This window comes from Arachis ipaensis, chromosome B01 (genome assembly GCF_000816755.2).
Source record: "Arachis ipaensis cultivar K30076 chromosome B01, Araip1.1, whole genome shotgun sequence".
In the NCBI taxonomy this organism is placed as follows: Eukaryota; Viridiplantae; Streptophyta; class Magnoliopsida; order Fabales; family Fabaceae; genus Arachis; species Arachis ipaensis.
The window spans coordinates 124,733,083-124,754,575 of record NC_029785.2 but is presented as its reverse complement, the minus strand read 5'-3'; the positions used below and the strand labels follow the sequence as shown (position 1 = coordinate 124,754,575).

Here is a 21,493-nt window from a genome sequence, read left to right as displayed (position 1 = left end):
ATCGTAATTCTTGTATGGTTTTGAAGAACTTGTCACATGGCCACAAACAGTGTAAACCCCGTTAAATTAGTAGGTAATTAGTCAATAAATTATTTTTTAATAAGGAAGATTAGAAATTTGAATATTATATCAAATTAGAATAGAGCTCATCGAAACGAGAATTTTGACACCAGTTTCTAAGCAAACGGCCCAAGATTGGACCGAACGGGCCGAACCGGATCCAAACTGGGACCGTGGGCCCAACCGGACCAGCACATTAAATGAGCTTAAAGCTCATTTCTTTCTTTATACGCAGCAGAAGCAGCAACGTAAATGGGGGAAGGAGAGGAGAAGCGTACCAAAACCTTACGATAACTTCAACCCGCCGTAGCTTATCTGTCCGAGCTCCGATCGCTGCACCGTTTGCGGCCATGCGTCCACCGCGTCGAGCTCTACATTTCTACCAGAACAATTTCATAGGTAACTCGTTTTTTTGTTCCCAGCCATTTTTTCCCCCAATTTTGAAAAACTAAGTGGGGATATTAAATTTGTTTGTTCTTTAATGTTTTAGGATCCAATTAGCTTGAGAAAAACATTCACTCTTGCTTATGTGAAGCTTGGGTAAGGTGAGGATACAATAATTTTATTTTAATTTCATTAAATTTGAGCTTTGAGTATTAAATTGGATATATATGTGTTATGAATGTGTATTAGGTTGAAAATAAATAATTGGAGCCCGAAATTGTGAATACTGAAACTTGGAGGAAGCAGATTAGTTGAGGTTTTAAGGGCTGTGTTCTTTTAGAAAATTTATCTTGGAATAATACTTGGGAATCGGCTAAGGTATGGTTTAGGTTTCTTGCATTTAATATATAATATTCTGTGAAAACTTAGACTAGATGACCATAGGATAAGTTGGATTGCATGTGTATATTTAACACTTAGTATCCTGTTGATGAACATGGTTGGTTTGGCGCTTGTTGAGTAACTGATGCTTTGGTGAATTATTGATTTGAGGTATTTTGTGTTAAAAGCCTAGGATTTGTGAACTATGATTCTTAGTTGAATTTTAGTTGTTGGATTTGAATATTGTATGAGTATAATTGTTGATCTAAGGTAGATTTATTGTGGTGATTATTATGATGATGAGGAATGGTATGTTGAATTGAAAAGAATGCAGGTTTGGACCCGAAAAGGGTGGCAAAGTCCGAGTTTTAAAGGAGATGCTGCCGAAATTTTATAAAAATTAGAGATTTTGTTTAGATGATTATTTGAAAAGATTTAGATTCAAAGGTTATAGGGTTTGATTTTGAGTTATTAAGAAAATGAGTATGTTTTAAGTTTGATTTATTTAGAAAAGAATGAATTATGTTTTGAATTGGAACTATTGATGGACGGAATGGGAGGTGTGATAATGAAGGATAAGGATTGAATATGATTGATATATGATGATGAATGAGATACGATTGAGAATGATGTGGATGCTGATGAATTATAATTGAATTATTTATATGGCTTATGAATTTGAATGATCTGAGAGACGAGATTCCCTGGATAAAGTGCCGTGGCTTGCCGCCACGTGTACCAGGTTAAAAACTTGATACTCTGTTGACCCTACGATGTAAGTGTGACCGGACACTATATAAATTCCCGGGAATGTTACCCCCATTGAGCATTATTGATTATTTGAGATAAAGCTATGCATAGACTCTTAGGGATGTACGTCGGGGGACAGTCTAAGTTCAATTTAGACTTGTCGGGTTAGCTGGATAACCGACATATGAGCCTCATTAGCCATAGGACAGGCATGCATTATATGCATATTACTTGAATTACTTGCTTGTGCATTAAATGGGTGTGGCTACATATACTTGCCATATTAAATGTGTATTTGTTACATGCAGTATTTGTAACCTTCTTGTGCTTGTCTTTATCTGTCTATTTGTCTGTAAAAATGCATGATGGAGTTGGAGGTATGGAGGAATGGCAGTATGGGACTTAGATTTAAGGTTACATTAAGTTAGGTTTAGATACTCTTAGAAAACCACCTTTTATGGCTTCTACTTAATACTTTAAGCTCTATAATCTGAGTGTCAACGTTCTAGGATTGCCTCTGGCATTCCCAGTGCCTTATTTATTATGTGTGTGGCACCTTTACCATACTGAGAACCTCCGGTTCTCATTCCATACTATGTTGTTGTTTTTCAGATGCAGGTCGAAAGACATCTCGTTAGGCGTCTGGACTCTTGAAGCGGAGTGGTTACTGGGTTATTTTATTATGCTATGATGTATATATATATATATATATATATGTACTTGGCTTTCTCTCCGCATAACTTGTTTTTTTTATCCTCTTAGAGGTTTATGAAGAGGTAGGGTTTTGCTTATGTACATTTGGGTTTTGGAGATGTATATATATATATATATGTAAATATTCTCCGGCCAGCCTTGACTTCACAAACTGAGTTAGGAGCTTGTTATTTTGTATCTTTGGTACTCTATTCCTACTTCTCTCATCCTATGTTTAGTAGTTATGATTTTCTTAGCACGCAAGTTAACTCGTTCCTTGAGCGTTGCGCTTTTATTTTGCGATTTTTATTTCTTCTATTCTTCAAGGCTCCTAGCATATTATAATTCTTCTGCTATTATATGTACTCATTTTATTTTAGAGGTCGTAATACCACACCACCTCTGTTTTATGACTTAAGCGTAAAGTTTTGTGTGGTAGGGTGTTACAAACAGTGCGGCGATCGGAGCTACAGATTGAGAGATATGGAAGATTGGAGATTGAATTGAAAATGGAGGTTAGCGTTCTTAATAGAAGGCTTCTTCCTTAGTGTCCTTCTTCTAATTTTGGGGGAAGGAAGGCTAAGTTACATGTTATATATGTTGGGTCTTGGGTTCGGTCCCATTGGTTTCGACCAATTGACTCGATTTTGGACTAAATTCTTTAAAATTAGTATCGAAATTCGTATTTTTTTATATTTCTATTTCTCTAGATTATAAAAAGTTAATTTCCTAATTTCTTTGAATAATATTTAATTATTAGTTAATTATTCATCAATTTTGTGGGGTTTATATTCACCTCAACATAAGAATCAAAAACCAGATTATACCTGAAAACAACGACACAGAAACAAAATCATTAATACACCGAAAGAATATCTCTATACACCAAAAATGATATCAAAATACACATAAACCAGAACAACATATTACCTGTTTGTATTGTAAGTAGTATCCAATGAAATAACATCTTCAAAATACTTACAGGCAGCCCTACCTCTTGCGTTGGCCCAAAAAGTAATCTTAATTGACTGATCAACCTCAAGTTAAAACTTGAAAAAGAAATTCTGATTTTTCTCTTTCATTCTTAATAAGTATTTTCCAAATTCTTTTGCATCCTCTAATTCCGAAACATTCTGCACTTCTCTCATTATGTAATTTCTCACATCTTTTTCAATAAAACTTAATTCACAATGATCTCCTGCTGCTACAACAGATGAATGATATGTTTTTCTTGGTCTGATGCCGACTTTCTTGTTATTCTCTATTGTACGTTGTATGGACATGCTTAATTTCTTATGTTGTTCAAGCATCTCTGCTTGAGTTGAACAACAAAGATGTAAATGATACAACACAACTTTCGAAACGATCCAAACACTAGCGTCCTTCAATATATGTATATAAATTCTTGCAGGACAATTTAATCCAACTAACGAATTTGTCTTCTCAATTAGAGATATGTTCGATTTTTATTTCCTCTCTCTGCTACATGTAATCAATTGGTCTTAATTTCATTTTCCTTCTTATTTGTGCTCCGAATTTTTGTAAAAAAACCTGCAACTTTCGAATAATCTTTGTAGAATTTTGCAGCTTCTTTAAGTGTGTTAAAAATAATCCCAATCTTTAGAACAAGCTACTCATCAACATCACACAAAAACTGTAAAATACATTGAAAGTAGTCCACAATGCACCATATTCAAGTATAACATACACCGAAACTCATCATCAAAAATAATAAAATCAGATTCAGAACTCGTACATTACATTCAAATTCAAACCATCAACTATGCATAGTAATTTTCACAAACAAAAACTAAATAATTCAATTACAGAATCATAAACTACTAACAAACTATATTAACTAGATTCAAACTACACCTCACTACTTGATTCGTTTCAAAACAATAATACAATTCACCCTCGTTCAATTGAAAAGTCTGAACCTATAAATATACCGAAAAGTTTTTACAATAAACAAAAAGAGTTCTGATATACACCGAAACGATAATGGAACATATTCATCAAAACTCCTACATTATATTCAATTCAAACCATCAACGATGAACAACAATTTTCATAAACAAAAACAACATTATTCACATACAGAATCATAAACTACTAACGAAAATATTAACTAGAATCGAACCACACCTCAGCCACTTGATTTGATTCAAAACAATAATCAATTTCGTTATGGTTCAATTGACAATATGAATTTGAATCATTCATTATCTTCAACAACGAAATAACTGTTCAAAACTAATTTCAGAGTTTACTTTTAAAAATGTAGAAAACGAAAAAAATTCAAAAACGAAGAAAAAGAATCCAAAAAATGAAAAAAAAAATGCAAAAAACGTAGAGATGAAAGAAAATATAGATTGAAAACGTTAAATAAATTTAAAAGAGTAGTGCTAGGGAGCCAATGGTATATACATACAATCCGTACAATGGGCTAAAATTTTTGGCCCAATATGAATTTTTTAAAAAAAAAACCAGATTTACCCTAGTGGATAGGTGATGTTCAGTTTAGAAATAACCACCCCCACAAAATCAGGAATCCTAATTTTCCCTCTACCCCCTTTTCTTCCGTTACCGTCACGTTAGAAAACAAACCTTTCATATTCTATTTTGAACATCCCACCGTCTCCCCCATTGGAACTCTGATCAGCGCTGACCATCCTTCAACGCGACCATCCGTTGCGTGTCTCTCGCAAAGCATAATCCACCGGCTCTCTCCTCGTCATTGGTGCACAACACGCAGGCGGCTCAGCCCAACCACCGCCGTACCTGACCATCAGTGCAGTACGAAGAACAAACTCCAAGCTTTCCTCAGCGTCATTTCACTGTAGCAACTCCCAACTTTTTTTGCGGCACCACCAACCCCGTCCTTCAACCTGCCATTCCACGCTTAGTTAGGCGCATGCAGTACAAACCGAAGGCTGCGCGCAAGTTTCATGTAGCCGCAGGTTAGTGCGTAGTGTCTTTGTTTTTTTTTTCAGTCATTTGAGTTGCTTTTTGTTGTTCCTGGTATGACATGCATTGACCTGTATGTTGGCGTTTGATTTTAATTAATGATTGACCTGTCTTAGGTAGAGGTTTACTATTTAAAAATTCTTGGCGCGGGAAGGTTTTCAAAATTTTGTCCTGTTCTTGGATGGTGTTGTCCTGTTACTGAAAGTGTATCGATGGTTACCGTAGCAAGCTTTCATATGGTTATTTTGGTATGCATTTAGATGTTGTTCAATTTTTAATAGTTGCTGCGATATTCATTTTTTAATTTTTGCTGGCTAGGTCCGTGCTTTATCCCAGGTGGTTATAATTGTCAATCATTCAGCGTTGTTTAATTCTTCCCGAGCAAAGAGTTTCATGTTGAATTGAATTTTTCCGGATTTCTGTTTGTGCCGTGTCTAGTACTAGATGTTGTTTATCTCGATTTGTTGGCGAATTTCTAAACCTGAAATCTTGACCTTGCTGCTTTTTATTGTGCGGGATCGTGTAGTTTAGATGTCAGCTGGCAGGTTATTTTATACTGTGAATCTATAGTCTTTCCCCACTCTAAATGCTGTAGTTTGTGCAGTAGAAAACTGTTTAAGTATTTTTATTTATGTACTGATTTCTTTTCATTTTTTTAAGTTTAATAGAATATTAATTTTAATAATAATTTAGCAAGCCAGATTGATGTAATATGATATAATAAATTCAATTTTTTGAATCTGTTTATTTCCCCTTAAACAATGAAGTCACCCTAGTTATTCCTACTTAGTTATCTATTGACAAATGGAAAAGGTGTTTATTTCACTGAAGTCAATCTCAGATCTCAGTCGGTCAATCATTTAATAGTTCGAATTCTGCTCCGTTTAATAATGCCACTTCATGTTCAAGTTGCCATCATATTAGTTGTATGGTTGTTTACCTATGAAAGTGGATGATTTGTCGGTTCTTTGTAATGGTCTGCATGAATATTGTGCAAGTGCTTGTTTTTTACAATTTTTCGTTAGTCCTTCGATTTAATGTTCCTCGACAGGTTATTTTAGAATGTGTCTTGACACTACTGTTTCACTTTTGGGGCTGTGATTGCTTTAAATAAATATGGCTTTAATATTTGTAATGGTTTAATTAGTTTTTTCCCTGGTTATTTTTTTCCCTTTACATTTACTTAAAAATAAAAAAAATTTAAACCAGGACAAGTTGTTGTGATCTATTTTAAGATTTTCAATGTTGTTCACCCTTGGTTATTTCATTATTTACCAAGCCAAGCTCTCCAGGTTGCTACTCATTCAGAAACATTTTAGCATTGTAAAGGGTTTATTGTTTTCTGTAAAACTCAAGTTAATGAACTTGCTCAGTCAGTTAGTCACTTAAAAATTGAATTTCCATTGTCTTTTGTGTGACACCAGCATATCAAGGTTCCTTTAAGTTTAGATTTATGGGTGTTTAACTATGAAGGTGATATCTTTGAATATTTTACGTACTTTTATTTTGGTTTGATTCTTTCAATGCAAGTGCTAAATCAATAATTTTATCTCAATGCTTGATTTTAATTTTATAACTAATAAAGGGTTTGTTTTGCATGTCACTTGATTGTTCTCATCCACTTTATTGGTGTTGATTTGGTTGAAACAATTTTGTTGCCATTGTTCCTCTTATTCTATCATTTTTCCATTCCTTTTTTTTTCTCCAAAAATAAATTATTTAAAAAAGTCTACCATGTGACTTGGCTGTATAATGTTTACGTTGCTTGGGTGTTCATTTTGTATAAACTGAGAAGATCACAATGCTGAATGATTATTGTGCCAGAACTTTTTGTTTAAAATAGTATTGTGGAGTTGGTGGCTGTAAATTTTTTTTTCCTGGCGATAGGTATTTAGTTCCTTAGTTTTGAGTATGTAGATCTCTTATGTTGCCTGCATTTGTTCGAAATTAGTATATCGTAAACTCTGCATGCTATTGAAGGGTTGGTTTTGATATGGGATTACCTGTTATTATAACTCTACTTTTACCTTGGGTGCTGTACTTTACCCCTGTTAATTTGACCCATACCCATCCACCCAAAGGCAGGAATGAACATCTAATATCTTATGGAAACAAACATATAAGTTAATTCTGTCGTACATACATGTTAATTGATGTATCCAAGGAGTATCTACATAACAAAGCATCATGTTTCAAGAGAATTTTAGACTTCCAACTCAGACATAATAACTTTGATGTGATTCTCTTTAAGGGGGCATTGCAGATAAATTTATTCCCACACTGCTATCTGCGGGGATTAATCATGTCACTTTATCAGGTAGAAATTTATTTATGATGAATTAATAAAATATACACATTGGTGAGACTAATTACTCATACATTCCTTCCAGGCACGAACTTGTTTGGATTTTGATCTATTGAGGACAAGTTTGATGGGGAAAAAGGTAATCCATGTTGCATCATTCAGCAAACTTCCTTTTCATGGCTTATATCTTGTTTTATTGATGTACACAGAAATTAGTAGAAATGCGCTGTTCACCATCCTATATCAATGGCATGGTTACCCATCTGGAAAGCATTAATGCCGTGGAAAAGCTACTGGAGATCGACACAATTGGTTTTGGTTTTGTGAAGAGGATTCCAAAATGGCCGGTGAAGCAAAGTATAATGAAACAACTTGCGTTTGCATACGATGTGGACACGAATACGCTTATTGTGGATGTTGGAAACATCCGCATCAATTCTGAGTTGATAGCGAAGGCATTAGGCATAAGAGATGGGGGTAAGATACCAATGTTCCATTATTAGTATTTACTTAACATATCCTGGTTTGATACCCTTGTCTTTGCGTAATAGTTGTTGCTCACACTGTTCTACACTTGATAATGTAGGTGATTTCATACCCGAACTTGACAAGAAGAATCCGGACCATCGCGCCATCAAAGCACAGTTTCAAAAAAAGACAACAACCCAGTTGCGCAATTTTGTGTATTCCTGTCCCATGGATACTGAAGCGCAACGGGCAGATTTCAGAAGGCACTTCATCCTTTTGGTGCTAAAAATGTTCTTATGCCCAACGAGTCAGCAAACCATCTCTCCGTGGCACATCCCTCCTATTCTTGATGTGACCAACTCCAACAGATTTAATTGGGCTCATAAAACATTCAAGTGGTTAAGGCTAGCAATTGATAAATTCCAATCTAAGAACCACGAAAGCTGTGGTGGCTGCATGTTCGCCCTTTTGGTATATTGTAATGTTTAATTGATTTTTTTTAATTGATTAGTTCTAGATGGCAGACCATAACATTTCTAAATTGGTTTTCAGCTATTATACTTCCAGCGATTGCAGCATGGCCCACTTGAGCGATGTTGAGAGCAAGAACCATAGGTCATTGCATGGACTGCTGCAGAACTTGAGAAGAAAGCCACCAATGTGCTAGCTGAGGTACTATGCTGGTTAATTAATTCCTTCCAATATGCTAACCCAATACTAGGATTGTACATTATTGATTTCTAAATACCATTGACGTGTCCATACTAGGGTTGCATCGGAGATAGGAAGAGAGGGATCAAGGAATCAACCTCCACTAAACAAAGCCAACGGAGGGCAGCGAAGAAAAGAGAGGCGCACAAGGTAATGTCTTTTGTAGATTTTTAGTTTATTACATTGTGTTTATAATAATGGTAGTTATAAACATGATGATGTAATCTGTCATCTCGAGAGATATGTTACATAAACTTTTGTTTGCATACCATCATGGGGTCTGTATTATGTGTGTCAATTACTTACGTAGCTTGTTCACATAGCAGGAGGCCCGTACAGGCACGCGCAAAAAGTTGCCGATCCTCAGGGGCAGATCCCGCGACAACAGCACAGCAGCTCATGAAGGCCCAAGTTACAACGAGAGACATGTTGAACCTTCAGAATCCGACGAAGACGATGATGTGCCCATTGCTCAACGAAGGCGCCGACCTGTTGTTCCTTCAGACTCCGACGATGACGATAATGTACCTATTGCTCAAAGAAGACGCCGACTCTTCCAGGATGACTTGAACCCAAATGGTGAGAACGTAAATGAGCAAGACAATGTTTTTCCTGCACAAAATCCGGATCCAATTATACCCTCTTCAGCAGTTGTGGAAGTTCTTGATTACGATTTTGACAGGCAAGTTCTATACAGGTCAACTTATTTGGTCCCCTCACTTATCTCTTTCTATTTCAACGTATTAACTAATCGCATTAAACCATAGTAGGTAAAATTATGTAGTTGTAATGAAATTAAACTAGAAACACGTCTTCAATTAGTTGTAACATATTACACATAAATGACATTGATTATTTCCACTGACAACCTGTTGTCTGGATCAAAATTGCATGCCTTAATTTTACTATGATTTCGATGGTTTCTACATGTGTTTTGTAATTATAGTTGGATTCATTGCAGAGAATTCGACGTGAACTTCGTGCAGTGTCAAGAAGTTGAGGAATTATTGGAAAAGTTTGAACAAGGTGGGAACACAAGTCCAATTAACGTGGAACCCCTTCAAGTGGTCGTGGCTAACAAGTCACGCTATCACACTCCGAGTCCCGGAAGGCCTAGCTTTTCCCTTGGCTTGACACAGCTAGAGAATTCACCGGCCACACCCCCCCTCATAACAGTCCATCCGAACCTTAAGGGTGTGAAGTTAGGCGAGAAGAAGGAGGAAATGGTCCGGCGCTGGATTTTGAACTCCCGCCTTGACAAACACACACCATTGGCAACCTATGAAGGTAGGTCGTATCTTAAGCTGTCAAGGTTGGATTTGTGGACTCTGAAAGCACGCGATTAGGTCAGTGGCAATGTAAGTTATTAAAAATCATGCTGTATTTTCAGTTAATTTGTTTCTTGTACGCTGGATTTCATGTGTAATTACCTTTTCTACGCAGATTATTCAATGGATGTGCAACACGTTTAACGATGCACCGGCGGCGCGCTTCAAATGTGATTTCTATTGGGTGTCTCCAGGAATATTGGTATGAAGATTGTAATTTTTACGAATTCTCCTAATAGCTATAGCATCACTTGATACTTCTTTGGCAACAGGAAACGGTGATAACACAGCATAAGTTGGATGCATTCCAGAACGGGCCAGTTCTGGTGTATGATGGATTTGGTCCGAATTTCGGAGACGACAACAGATTTTTTGACAGAGTGGAAGCATCAAAAAGAAATTGGGTTAGACATTATTCTTTTTTTTAACACATGGTTACCCTTTTTAGGATAATAACTTATTTCTCCGGTTCACTTATTCTTCTTAAACTGATGGAAATTAGGAGAATTTTTAAAGGTTCTCTAATTTGTATTCTGCATGCACCTATTCATGCGTACATCCTATATGTGAAAGTTATATTGCTAAGTCATTTAACCAATAATGGTAAAGATTGAACCAACCTATAAAGTTTATGATATGTTTGTCCTGCATCTTACTCCATGGATTAAATATTTGCATGAGTTGTTATTTGTGCTTTCTTCTTGCAGTGGTTTATTCCAATGTGTTGGAAAGGACACTGGTGGCTGTATGCTTTTAATGTGGCGGAAAAACGGGTGTTGGTGCTTGATAGTCTGAAATGTAAGGAACCCACTGATGAAAGGAGGAAACTAGATGCATACGTGGTAAGTTAGGACCCCAAGTATGTGACTTTTTCGAATTCATCGATAAATAACTTCAACAGTTAACACAGTATTGTTGATTTTTTTATAGGGTCGATTACTTGAAGACATGTCCAAGGTGGCTATCCCAACTTACGAGCATACTTTGAATGGCCCAACTATTGCATATGCGTCAGTCCCCGTGCAACCCAATGGGTAAGTATTAGTAATCGCCGCACGTAGCAAGTTCATGCTTTAGCAATTGCTTTGACATTAATATCACACTGATTGTACCCTCGTTATTTACATAGCTGGGATTGTGGCATCTTTGTAATTAAATTCATGGAGTTATGGACTGAAGATTGTAGACTACATGAATATGATGATGTAAGTTATTCTATCTCTCATTTACAGATTTTTAATTCCAGTTAATGTGTCTTGCAAAATTCAATCACTATCCTCATCATGTAAATACCCACAGGATATGCTTCTAGCTTTGAGAGGTCAGTTAATGTTGGACATTGTGATGGGAGCGCACAATGAGAGAATAGGACAGGTGCGAACCTTGTTGGAGGAAAATGAGAAATCTGCTCGCCGGAACCCTGGAAGACACAAGAAAAAGGAGGTCCAATCACCATTCACGGCACCAAGTACAAGGACATTGATGAAATGGGTCGGGGAACAACCTATGAAAAAAAAAACGAAAACGGAGAGCTCAATAGTTGAACATAGTCTTAAGAACATAGAAACCTTTATTAACTTATTTTGATTTTTGGCTTAGGTGTACATTGTCTTTTGCTGTTAGACTCTTGATATAAGATATATGATGTACATGGTTGGTTCTCTAAGTACTCTGAAAATAACCATTCAGTTAACAACAGGGTTGATTATCCACTTTCCTATTTAAATGAACATCCAGGTGAAATTAGCTCGGCAGAGAAATGCTATTCCCCAAAAGTAACTATTCAGTTAAGAGTAGGGTTGAACATCCGCTTTCCTATTGAAATGAACATCCAGGTGAAAAAAGCTCAGCGTAGAAATCCTAGTTCTCAAAATTATCCATTCAGTTAACAGTAAGGTTGAACATCCGCGTTCCTATAAAAATGAACACCCAGGGCAAAATTTTGGCATAACATTACACACAATAAGCCACGCAAATCTTATATTACCATCTGCATATAAGAAGTAACCATCCGCTGTCTTACAGGTTCGAACATCCAGATTATGAATAACACTAAGATAAAAACCAAAATTCACCTAAATAATATAGAATAACCATCCGGTGATACTAAGAATTATAAACATCTGACATCCCATTGAATTGAACATTCAATGGAAAATGCCTGAAACTGATCTCACACATGCACGTTACCTATTCCAAAACAAGTATACACGGAAAGCCTTGAATAAACATGTGATTTCTGTATTGATTCTTAGATCGAAGTTAACACACTAATTAGAAGTCATAAAGAATGCAACATGTTAAATTGGTTTATTTGCAACAAATGTGACTTGTATATTGCAGTAAATCATGAATAGATTCTTGGAACAACTTCATTCAACCCCGTAACATCAATATTCATAACATAATACTACCCACCTCATCTATTACCCATGGTACATGAATGCCATCCGGAATAATATGTACATGAAGATGACAAATAAACACAAGCACACCCATGTCCCCCATATTCTAACTTTTGTCAAACGAGCTTAGCAAAGACATGAAGCTCCCCACTTGTTCGGGCACAGTCCGGGCAATAGGATCACCAGTGTTTGTATCCTGATAAGTATTTGACCGAACCACCTGCTAAACGACCCAAAAATAACAATATTGAACTAATAGCATAGTATAATATCAAAATTAATAGTTCAAGTCATATTGACACAAGGATTGTACCCGGGAAGCATTCTTGTTTTTCCTCTGCCTAGATTTGTTGAAGGACTTCTCAAGGGTTGATCCGAGCCTCTTACTCTTTGGCCGGCCCTTTGTAGTGACCAACGGTGGTGCTTGGATGTCAACAACACCGAGAACATTCGAATGTTGTGAGCCAATGCTGGTGTGGTTCTCCGCCACGCTCGCGGACCTCTTCTTAGCACGGTGTTCGCTCAGCTTGGCCCTTGTTTCTTCTAAAGCAGCATGCAGCAATGCTGTTTCATCGTCATCATTTACGAACTCTTGCGCAATGTTGTAAAAGTGTGCACATAGTCCCTTGAATGCATCATGACTCACATCTGACCGACTGACGTCGTGACTGCTCTTGATATAAGTATGCTTGCGCTTTATATTCTTGCTTCAACGAGGGAGAACATAGCAGCTAGGTACTTTATACACTTTAAACGAGTGAAAAACTTCAAGACAGTGACAGCACAACACACTTGAACTCTCAAAAAGATTGCACTCACAACGAACCTCTTGTGTGGAGCGGTCAAAGTGGACAACATACGAATCACAGATCATAGTATCATGTACTAATTTTTTCTCTTCCACCTTCATGCATACCACTAGCCAGTCTTCAGTAACTACAGATGCTCTACAATCAGCCTTTTTCACAAACTCAACTTGAACATCCCTAAACATGCTAGTAGTGTACTCATGCTGAAATTGTTTCTCCATAGGCGAGCTCGTTGCACAAGGTATTACCCCCCTGGAGTCTACTGCATCATCTTCCAATTTCCTCTGCTCCTTGGATCCAAGCACATTGTCGTATTCGTGAACAAATTGGACCAAGCTAGTCTTGCTGTGTAAGATTCCACCATAGAATGCGTGCATGCTCTCACTCCTTTGCGTACTCCTCATGGCAGCCCAAAATTCACCCTTGAAGAATATAGGCACCCACATGCGTCGGTCATCATAAAGATCTACAAATAACACACAGTTTCTATATCAAAAACCTTTCACTGAACTGATTGTTACAAAACAAATAAAGCAAGCTACCGTATTATTATGAATTGGAAAGCATAACGTAATTGAAAAACTACAAACCTGACAGCCATGTGTTGTCATGTAAATTGTACTCCTCCATAAATTCAAACCATTTTCTCTCAAATGACTCCTCCGTCCGAGAGTTAAAAACAATGTTCCTGAGGTCGGTATACAACTCTACGTACCGACGATAACCTCCAAGCTTCTAAGGAAACTTCTTCATGATGTGCCATATGCACCAACGGTGACGTGTATTGGGTAACGCTTTTCTAATCGCACCAAACATGGATCTGCATTGATCAGTAATGATGCACTATGGAGCTGTTCCCATGCACGTCAACCATTGGGTAAAAACCCACTCAAAACTCGGAATTTCCTCGTTTCCCAACAGCGCACATCCAAGGAGGGTTGACTTACCATGGTGGTTGACACTGACGAACGACGCAAACGGTAACCCATGCCTACACACATAACCATATGCCATTATGAATTCTCAGGCACAACCACGTGGGAAAAAATTACCAAAACCAATAAAACCAACTACAACACCTGTTACCTGTTTGTACTATAAGTGCTATCAAGTGACACAACGTCTCCGTAGTATTCATAGGAAGCCCTGCACCTTGCATCAACCCAAACTGCACTCCTAAATCTACACTCATCGTCCAATTGCACTGCGTAGAAGAAGTTCGGATTGATGTCTTTCATTCTCATGAAATAGTTCATCATCTCCCTAACATCCGTATTTGCGTTGCTTGTTCGGAGTCTTGCTGTAATATAGTTTCTTAAATCCTTTTCTGAGAATCCCAAATTCGACGGGCCCCCAGCTTCATTGGCCAAAGATAGGAAGGTCTTGTTTGGTCGAATCACAGCCTCATCATTATTCTGAATCACGTACTTCGCATGCATGCTCAGCTGCCTATACTCACGGTAGTGCACTGCCTTCTTCGCCGAACATGGGTGCGTGTGCCTCAACTCAACCTTGAAAAAAATCCACTCTTGCTTCTCCTTATCAAATTTCACATATATTCTTGCCTTGCACCCAGCGGCTGAAATCGGGTTTTTGCGCGTTGGTGCTTTGACACGAGACCCGCGGATGCGATCCCGATTACAGTGGATAGCCTGGTTAACGGGTTCCTTCGTGATCTTGTCAAATGTTGTCGTCCTTATCTTAGTTGCAAATCCAACTTTCTTGGCGTAGCTAACATAAAAATCATGAGCTAGTTACAACTTCGCAAACCGCATCCCGACGCTTGGTATTTCATCTTCCTCCAGGGTACCGTGATCAGGCAACTACGTATCAAATAAAAAATAACAGAAACAAAGCCATTAATTATGACATAAAAAACGCAAATCCTGACTACACAAATTTAAACTAAAATCCAAACCTCGTCCCAAATATCCATTTCATCACTACCAACATCAGTAACATCCAACATTTGCGTGGCCTGCACTTTCAACATAAACACACAAATTACAATAATAAAAAAAAGGAACAATTTTTATTCAACATCATCTACATAAAACCTCACTTACTAGCACAAAAAAATTCAAACTAAATTTATAAATCAATTCATCCACCCAACCAGTAAAGGCTTTACACCAAAGGCATCTAAATGCTACTCATGCTAATTGAATCAATTAATTCATTTGAAATATTATACAATTATTGTGACTACTACCTAGTCTATTTCACGTTAACACTGCATAGCATACAGTTGAACATGCATCAGGTATAAATCCTATACACAGTTCCTTCCTCGGTTTCTCAGCCACTGGTGCATATTTTTACTTTAAAGCGATGATTTCTTTATGCATACATTGAGCATCATGGATAACTATATCTTCTAATACTAACGTGCAGGAAGCAAATACCATAAAAGCATCAATATATTACTCCTGCATTCCTCTTTTTCATTATCAAAATATATTCTCCATATCTATTATACCATTGACTACAACTCTAGTTCAATTAATACCTCTTGCACTAGCATTGCCTACATGCCCCTGTATTTTATTTATGAGAGAGAGTATAGATTATTTTAATGAGTTTTCATATAAGCTTCTTCAACATATAAATATTTTCTTCCAGAACCACATTTCACATACATATAACCATAGAATGATATGTCAAAAACTTCGTAAACTTCGTTGACTAACTCATGTTGTTCATGCATCTGAATACCAATTAACAACATACACTTAAACAAGCCACTTGCATTGATTCTAAACTGCCCAGTCAAATAAAAATGACAATCCATTAAAAAGCGTTTCGTACGTAACGATGCTTACCTTAGTCATTTGCACATGATCGATGACGAGAGGTTCAACTAAATTTTCATTTGAATTGGATGAAATCTCATTTCCGCCGGGAGATGGAACACAATCTACCGGTTCAGCCACAACGCACTCCATTAATGAATTCCGGCGGGGTGACGGGGCTGGAAGAGCAACCACACTTGAAACCCCTTCTATTTGCGACGTCGACATCAAGTACAAGAACCACAAGCTCTCTCTTGCTGTACACGGTGGATGTCCGCGTGGTTATCGTTTCAACACAGATCGAACAACAAGCGTGTTGCTGTTGCTGGAAGAGGGCCTTTGCAGCCTATGACGGTGGTGATAGTCGAATCCGACGGCGGTAAGTGACGGGTGGGAGAGTAGTTTTCGTTGAGACCTGGAGATGACGGAGACGAAACGGTATTGATAAACTGCCGTCTACGTTGTGCTTCTATAACTGCTCCTATTCCTAATTTTTTTTAAAATTTAAATTTGAATTAATTCAAAATTAATTAATTATCCATTATTTTAATTTTAATTCAAAATTAACTCCATTATATGCATTATACATCAAGCACATTGGCTCCCTAGACTTTCTCAATTTAAAAAGGAAACAAAATCTTTCCTATAAAGATATTTATATATTTGCGCGTTGATAAAAAAAAAATTTCGAGGAGTTACACTTATTTAATAGTGATTTACTATGAGTTACTTTGAAATTGAAATTTGAAAGAAAATTTTTTTGAAGGTATAAATCCAGTCCAAAAATGAAAATGTCTCTTTTACACTCGGCATCAATTTCATAACCTTGAGAGTTGAGACCAATCTAATATAAGAATCTTTGGATTATTGTGTAGAGTAGAGGTATCCAGTATCGACCTTTAACTTATGTGGCATAAGATTTCTTAATTAAGTACCTTGCACTGGCTACGTTGGAAAAGTAAATTTTGGAATATGAGCATACCATATGAAATTGATGATTGCAATGTCGATATTCCAACACCATTCGCGCGATGGCCTCCTCCACCACTACAACAAAAAAGAAAAAAAAAAAAACGGAGACAAAGTTAATGCCGAAGTCCGAATCTCCCTCTCTTTCCAATTTCGATATTTAAATTATCCACTAAGTCTTTTTTCTTGTTCTTTTTTTGTTTTTTGGTTCTTCCCAATTCAATTGATTTGGGGCATTTTAGGGTTTGTTTATCGTGTTATCCACTCTTCAATTCTCTTACTTTTTTTCATAATTATCTTTTATTTTGATGCTGATGACCCAATTTTTATGCGGTTTTGTCCAATTCTTATTTCCAACCACCGGTGATCAATTTCTGACAAAAAAGAAACAATTTTTGAATGAACTTTTTCTTAGGCTTTATGACAAAGATTATTTTTTAAACATGCTTCTGTCTGATTTCTGGTTAGATTTTTCTTGTTTTGATCATTTTAAAGCTGCATTGATCAATTTGATTCTGATTTTCTGCTTCCAATTGGTCTTTCCTTTTTTTGCCATCATTTGTTTTCTCTCCTTGTCTAATGATAAATTCCTCATTTCGCATGCATTACATTACCCTTTTGGAAGATCTTTCTGGGGTGCCCTCTGATAATTAAAAAGTTGGCATTTTTGTCCCAGAATTCCGATTTTAATAATAATAACAAATAACTGTAATGTAATATTAATAAGAAGAAGAACTACCTAAAAATATATATATAACATAATGAAGCTTGTGGTTCGGGTAACTGAGGCAAAAAACTTGCAACTTCCGGATCCTAATGGGGCAACTGGTCTTTACGTTCGGTTACAGTTGGGGAAGCAGAAGTTCAAGACGAAGGTGATCAAGAAGTCTTTGGAACCAAGGTGGGATGAAGAGTTCAATTTTTGTGTTGATGACCTTAAAGAGAAGCTGGTCATCTCTGTCATGGATGAAGATAAGTTCTTCAATGATGACGTGGTTGGGAAGATTAAGGTGCCAGTTTCATCTGTTTTTGAAGAACCATCTAAATCTCTTGGCCATGTTTGGCACTCTCTCAAACCCAAAAGCGTGAAATCCAAAAAGAAGGAATGTGGTATGTTGTACTTGCTGTACTAAATGAACTCACCTTATCTAAACTTTTTTTTTTGGTTATATTTCTGTTGTTATCTTGGTTTCATGCCAACCTATGCCACTGATCAAAATAATAGTGTAAATTGCACCCTAGCCAATTTTAGAATTTTGATTTTACATCTCAAAAGGGTCATTTGGCATTCGTATGATCTTGTCCAATTGGAAAATAATGTGCTTACTATGTATGAGTAATGCATTGTTGCTTTTGAACATTTTCCTGACAGGTGACATTCTTGTGAGCATATACTTTTGCCAAAATAATCCATCTGATGGTAACGGCGATCAAATAGCACTACGAAGGAAACTTTCTGATGCAACGACTGAATCGTTTTCATCTTCTTTTCGACGCTCAAACTCATCTTCGCCAGTTAGGGAAGAAACTATAGTGTCTAAGGATGAGAAAATTGCTCCACAAAAAACATTTGCAGGCCGACTTGCCCAAATTTTCAGTAGTAAAGTTTCCGAGCTGCCTGTACAATCTTCTTTGAATAAAAGCATTGACTTGGACCTATCTGAAACTAGCAAAGCTGAAGAAGGTGAAATCAAGACTGAGGATCAGACGACCTCTAATGAAACTTTTGAAGAATGTATGAAGAAAATTCAATCGGCTGATCAAGGAAGTGAAGTTCCTAGCAATTTATCAGGAGGGGTGCTTATAGATCAATTGTATAACATTGCACCAGAAGACTTGAATGCATTACTATTTGCACCCGATTCCAATTTTGCAAAGTCATTTGCAGATTCACAGGGCACTACAGAACTGCAAATAGGACCTTGGAAGTTAGAGGATGATGGGGAGAGATTAAAAAGATCACTTTCTTACCTCAAAGCTGCCACTAAGTTACTTAAGGCTGTCAAAGGCTATGAGGATCAAACATATTTAAAAGCTGATGGGAAGAGGTTTGCTGTTTTCGCCTGTGTCAGCACCCCAGATGTTATGTATGGGAGCACCTTTAAGGTTGAAATACTCTATGTGATCACACCAGGGCCAGAGTTGCAATCAGGAGAACTGTGTTCCCGGTTGGAGATATCATGGCGATTGAATTTTGTACAGAGCACCATGATGAAAGGAATGATAGAAAACGGTGCTCGTCAAGGTATGAAGGAAAGCTTTGGTAATTATGCTGCCATGTTATCTCAGATTGTTAATCCTGTTGATTCAAAGGACCTTGGTTCTGCTAAGGAACAAGATTTGGCATCGATACAGCCGGAGCCGCAGTCAGATTGGAAGCTGGCAGTGCAGTATTTTGCTAACTTCACAGTTGTCTCAACACTCTTAATGGGGTTGTACATCACTGTCCATATAATTCTGGCTGAATCTAGTACAATTCAAGGGCTTGAGTTTTTTGGGCTTGACTTGCCAGATTCAATTGGCGAATTTGTTGTTTCTGCTGCTTTAGCCCTTCAAGCTGAACGAGTGCTGGGTTTGATCTCACGCTTCATGCAGGCCAGAACACAAATGGGTAATCTCATACTTGCATTTGTTTGTTATATGATCTCTAATCTTCTCACTGAGAAAGAGCTACCAAAGTATCTAAACAATTATGCTTGAAAAATAGAAAATTGCTCATTCCAAAACTCCCTGCTTGCCTTGCAAAAAACAACTTGTCTTGAATCCAGAAAAACGTCGCACGACCTTTACAACTAAAGCCTGATCTGGCTTACATGCCCAAATAAATTACTGTGTTAATCCTACCATCTAGAAGGCTGCGTTTCGTTGAGATTCGGACAAGACAAGATATTGAGAACAGGACACAAAGGACAAAGACACAAAAATTAGTGTTTTTGTATTTTATTTGGTAATAAACTGAATATAAAATAGAACAAACAATAAAAAAGTCCGATTTACCTTCATTTTTTCCTTCACACAAAATTTACAATAAAAAATAGAATAATAAAAAATTTGATAGTAATAATAAAAGGAGAAATAAAAAAATAAGTTGTGTCTCTGTCCAGCGTCTCAGGACACAATGTCTCTGTCTATGTCTCACTTGCTAAATACGATTTTGTGTCTTTGTGTTCATGTCTCAGTGTCCTGTCCTTGTCAGCCCAACAGACTAATGAAAGCCTAACTTTTCATGGAATAATTGCCTTCACAAAAGAAATTCTATCATAGGATTTATTTGTATCCATAGGTTTAAGGACCAGGGTGTTGAGTGAATATTTGTGTGGATAAAGTACTATGAGCTTGATGAATGCTATAGTTGTCTAGAACAGAAATTTAATTCAGTTAATACTAGTTTGGAATCATCAATTTCAGCTTTCTGCTATCTCTTGACCTGTTGTTCTTCTCTAATGGGGTGAACATGAGCTCATTTGCCTCTTGTCTTACTTGCTTGGAGCTCATTTTCTGACTTTGGCGTCTATATATCTTTGCTTATATACTTTTTTCTTTTTCCTTAATCCCCAAATATTAAGGTAGTGATCATGGAATTAAAGCATCGGGAGATGGATGGTTGCTAACTGTGGCCTTAATTGAAGGAAGCAATTTAGCTACTGTTAATTCTAGTCGGAAATGTGATCCATATGTGGTGTTTACTTGCAACAACAAAACAAGAACCAGCTCAATCAAGTTCAAGAAATCTGATCCTTTATGGAATGGTGAATATTGTTACTTATCATTTGGCTGTGCTTCTTATAACTGAAATTTGGACCTCCGGTACACGGTCTAGTTTTGCATGTGATCTGAATTGATGCATAATAAAGAATTCTGTCAATAGCATTGTCTATTTATGCAGAAATATTTGAATTCGATGCTATGGATGATCCTCCTTCCGTTTTGGAGGTGGACGTTTATGATTTTGATGGACCATTTGATGAAGCCATATCTCTTGGACATACTGAAATCAATTTCCTGAAAACAAACATCTCAGATCTTGCAGACATATGGGTTCCTCTTGATGGAAAGCTGGCTCTGGCATGCCAATCTAAGCTGCACTTAAGAATTTACTTGGACAACACTAGAGGTGGAAATGTTGTAAAACACTATATAAGTAAAATGGAGAAAGAGGTGGGCAAAAAGGTACACATCTTCCTGTGTTGCTAGGTATCTGATTGCTTTTAGCTTGTGTTGTTCTTATGCTTTGTCTTCCTTTGCTGGCTTACATCCCTTTGGTGTAGGGAACTAATTTACAATGATTATCTTCGTACATAGTGTACTGTCCGGTTGGTATGGACTTCCCCGTAAAAAGAAAAATCCACTGTTCACTTCAGTAATTATTCTTTAAGGAGTCCACCTTCGAACTTCTCGAAGACTTTACGACTTAAACAAACTCCTCTGGCGTATCATTAGATTGTTCAAATGTTTATCCCTTTCTTTT

At 37.0% G+C, this 21,493-nt stretch overlaps 2 long non-coding RNA genes and 1 pseudogene across 2 annotated transcripts in view; all 3 read left to right on the top strand.

The window, feature by feature from the left end:
- LOC110262730 lies at positions 559-783 on the top strand. The gene is made up of 2 exons (XR_002347740.1): positions 559-605; positions 694-783. It is a non-coding gene; the product is annotated as an uncharacterized LOC110262730 (long non-coding RNA).
- LOC110262999 overlaps positions 6,633-21,493 on the top strand; it is a 21,396-nt gene continuing 6,535 nt past the window's right edge. The window contains exons 1-2 of the long non-coding RNA XR_002348012.1: positions 6,633-6,643; positions 11,688-11,703. This is a non-coding gene — a long non-coding RNA (uncharacterized LOC110262999). The remainder of the gene's footprint in view (positions 6,644-11,687; positions 11,704-21,493) is intronic.
- Positions 16,861-21,493, top strand: part of LOC107637029 — a 6,677-nt pseudogene continuing 2,044 nt past the window's right edge.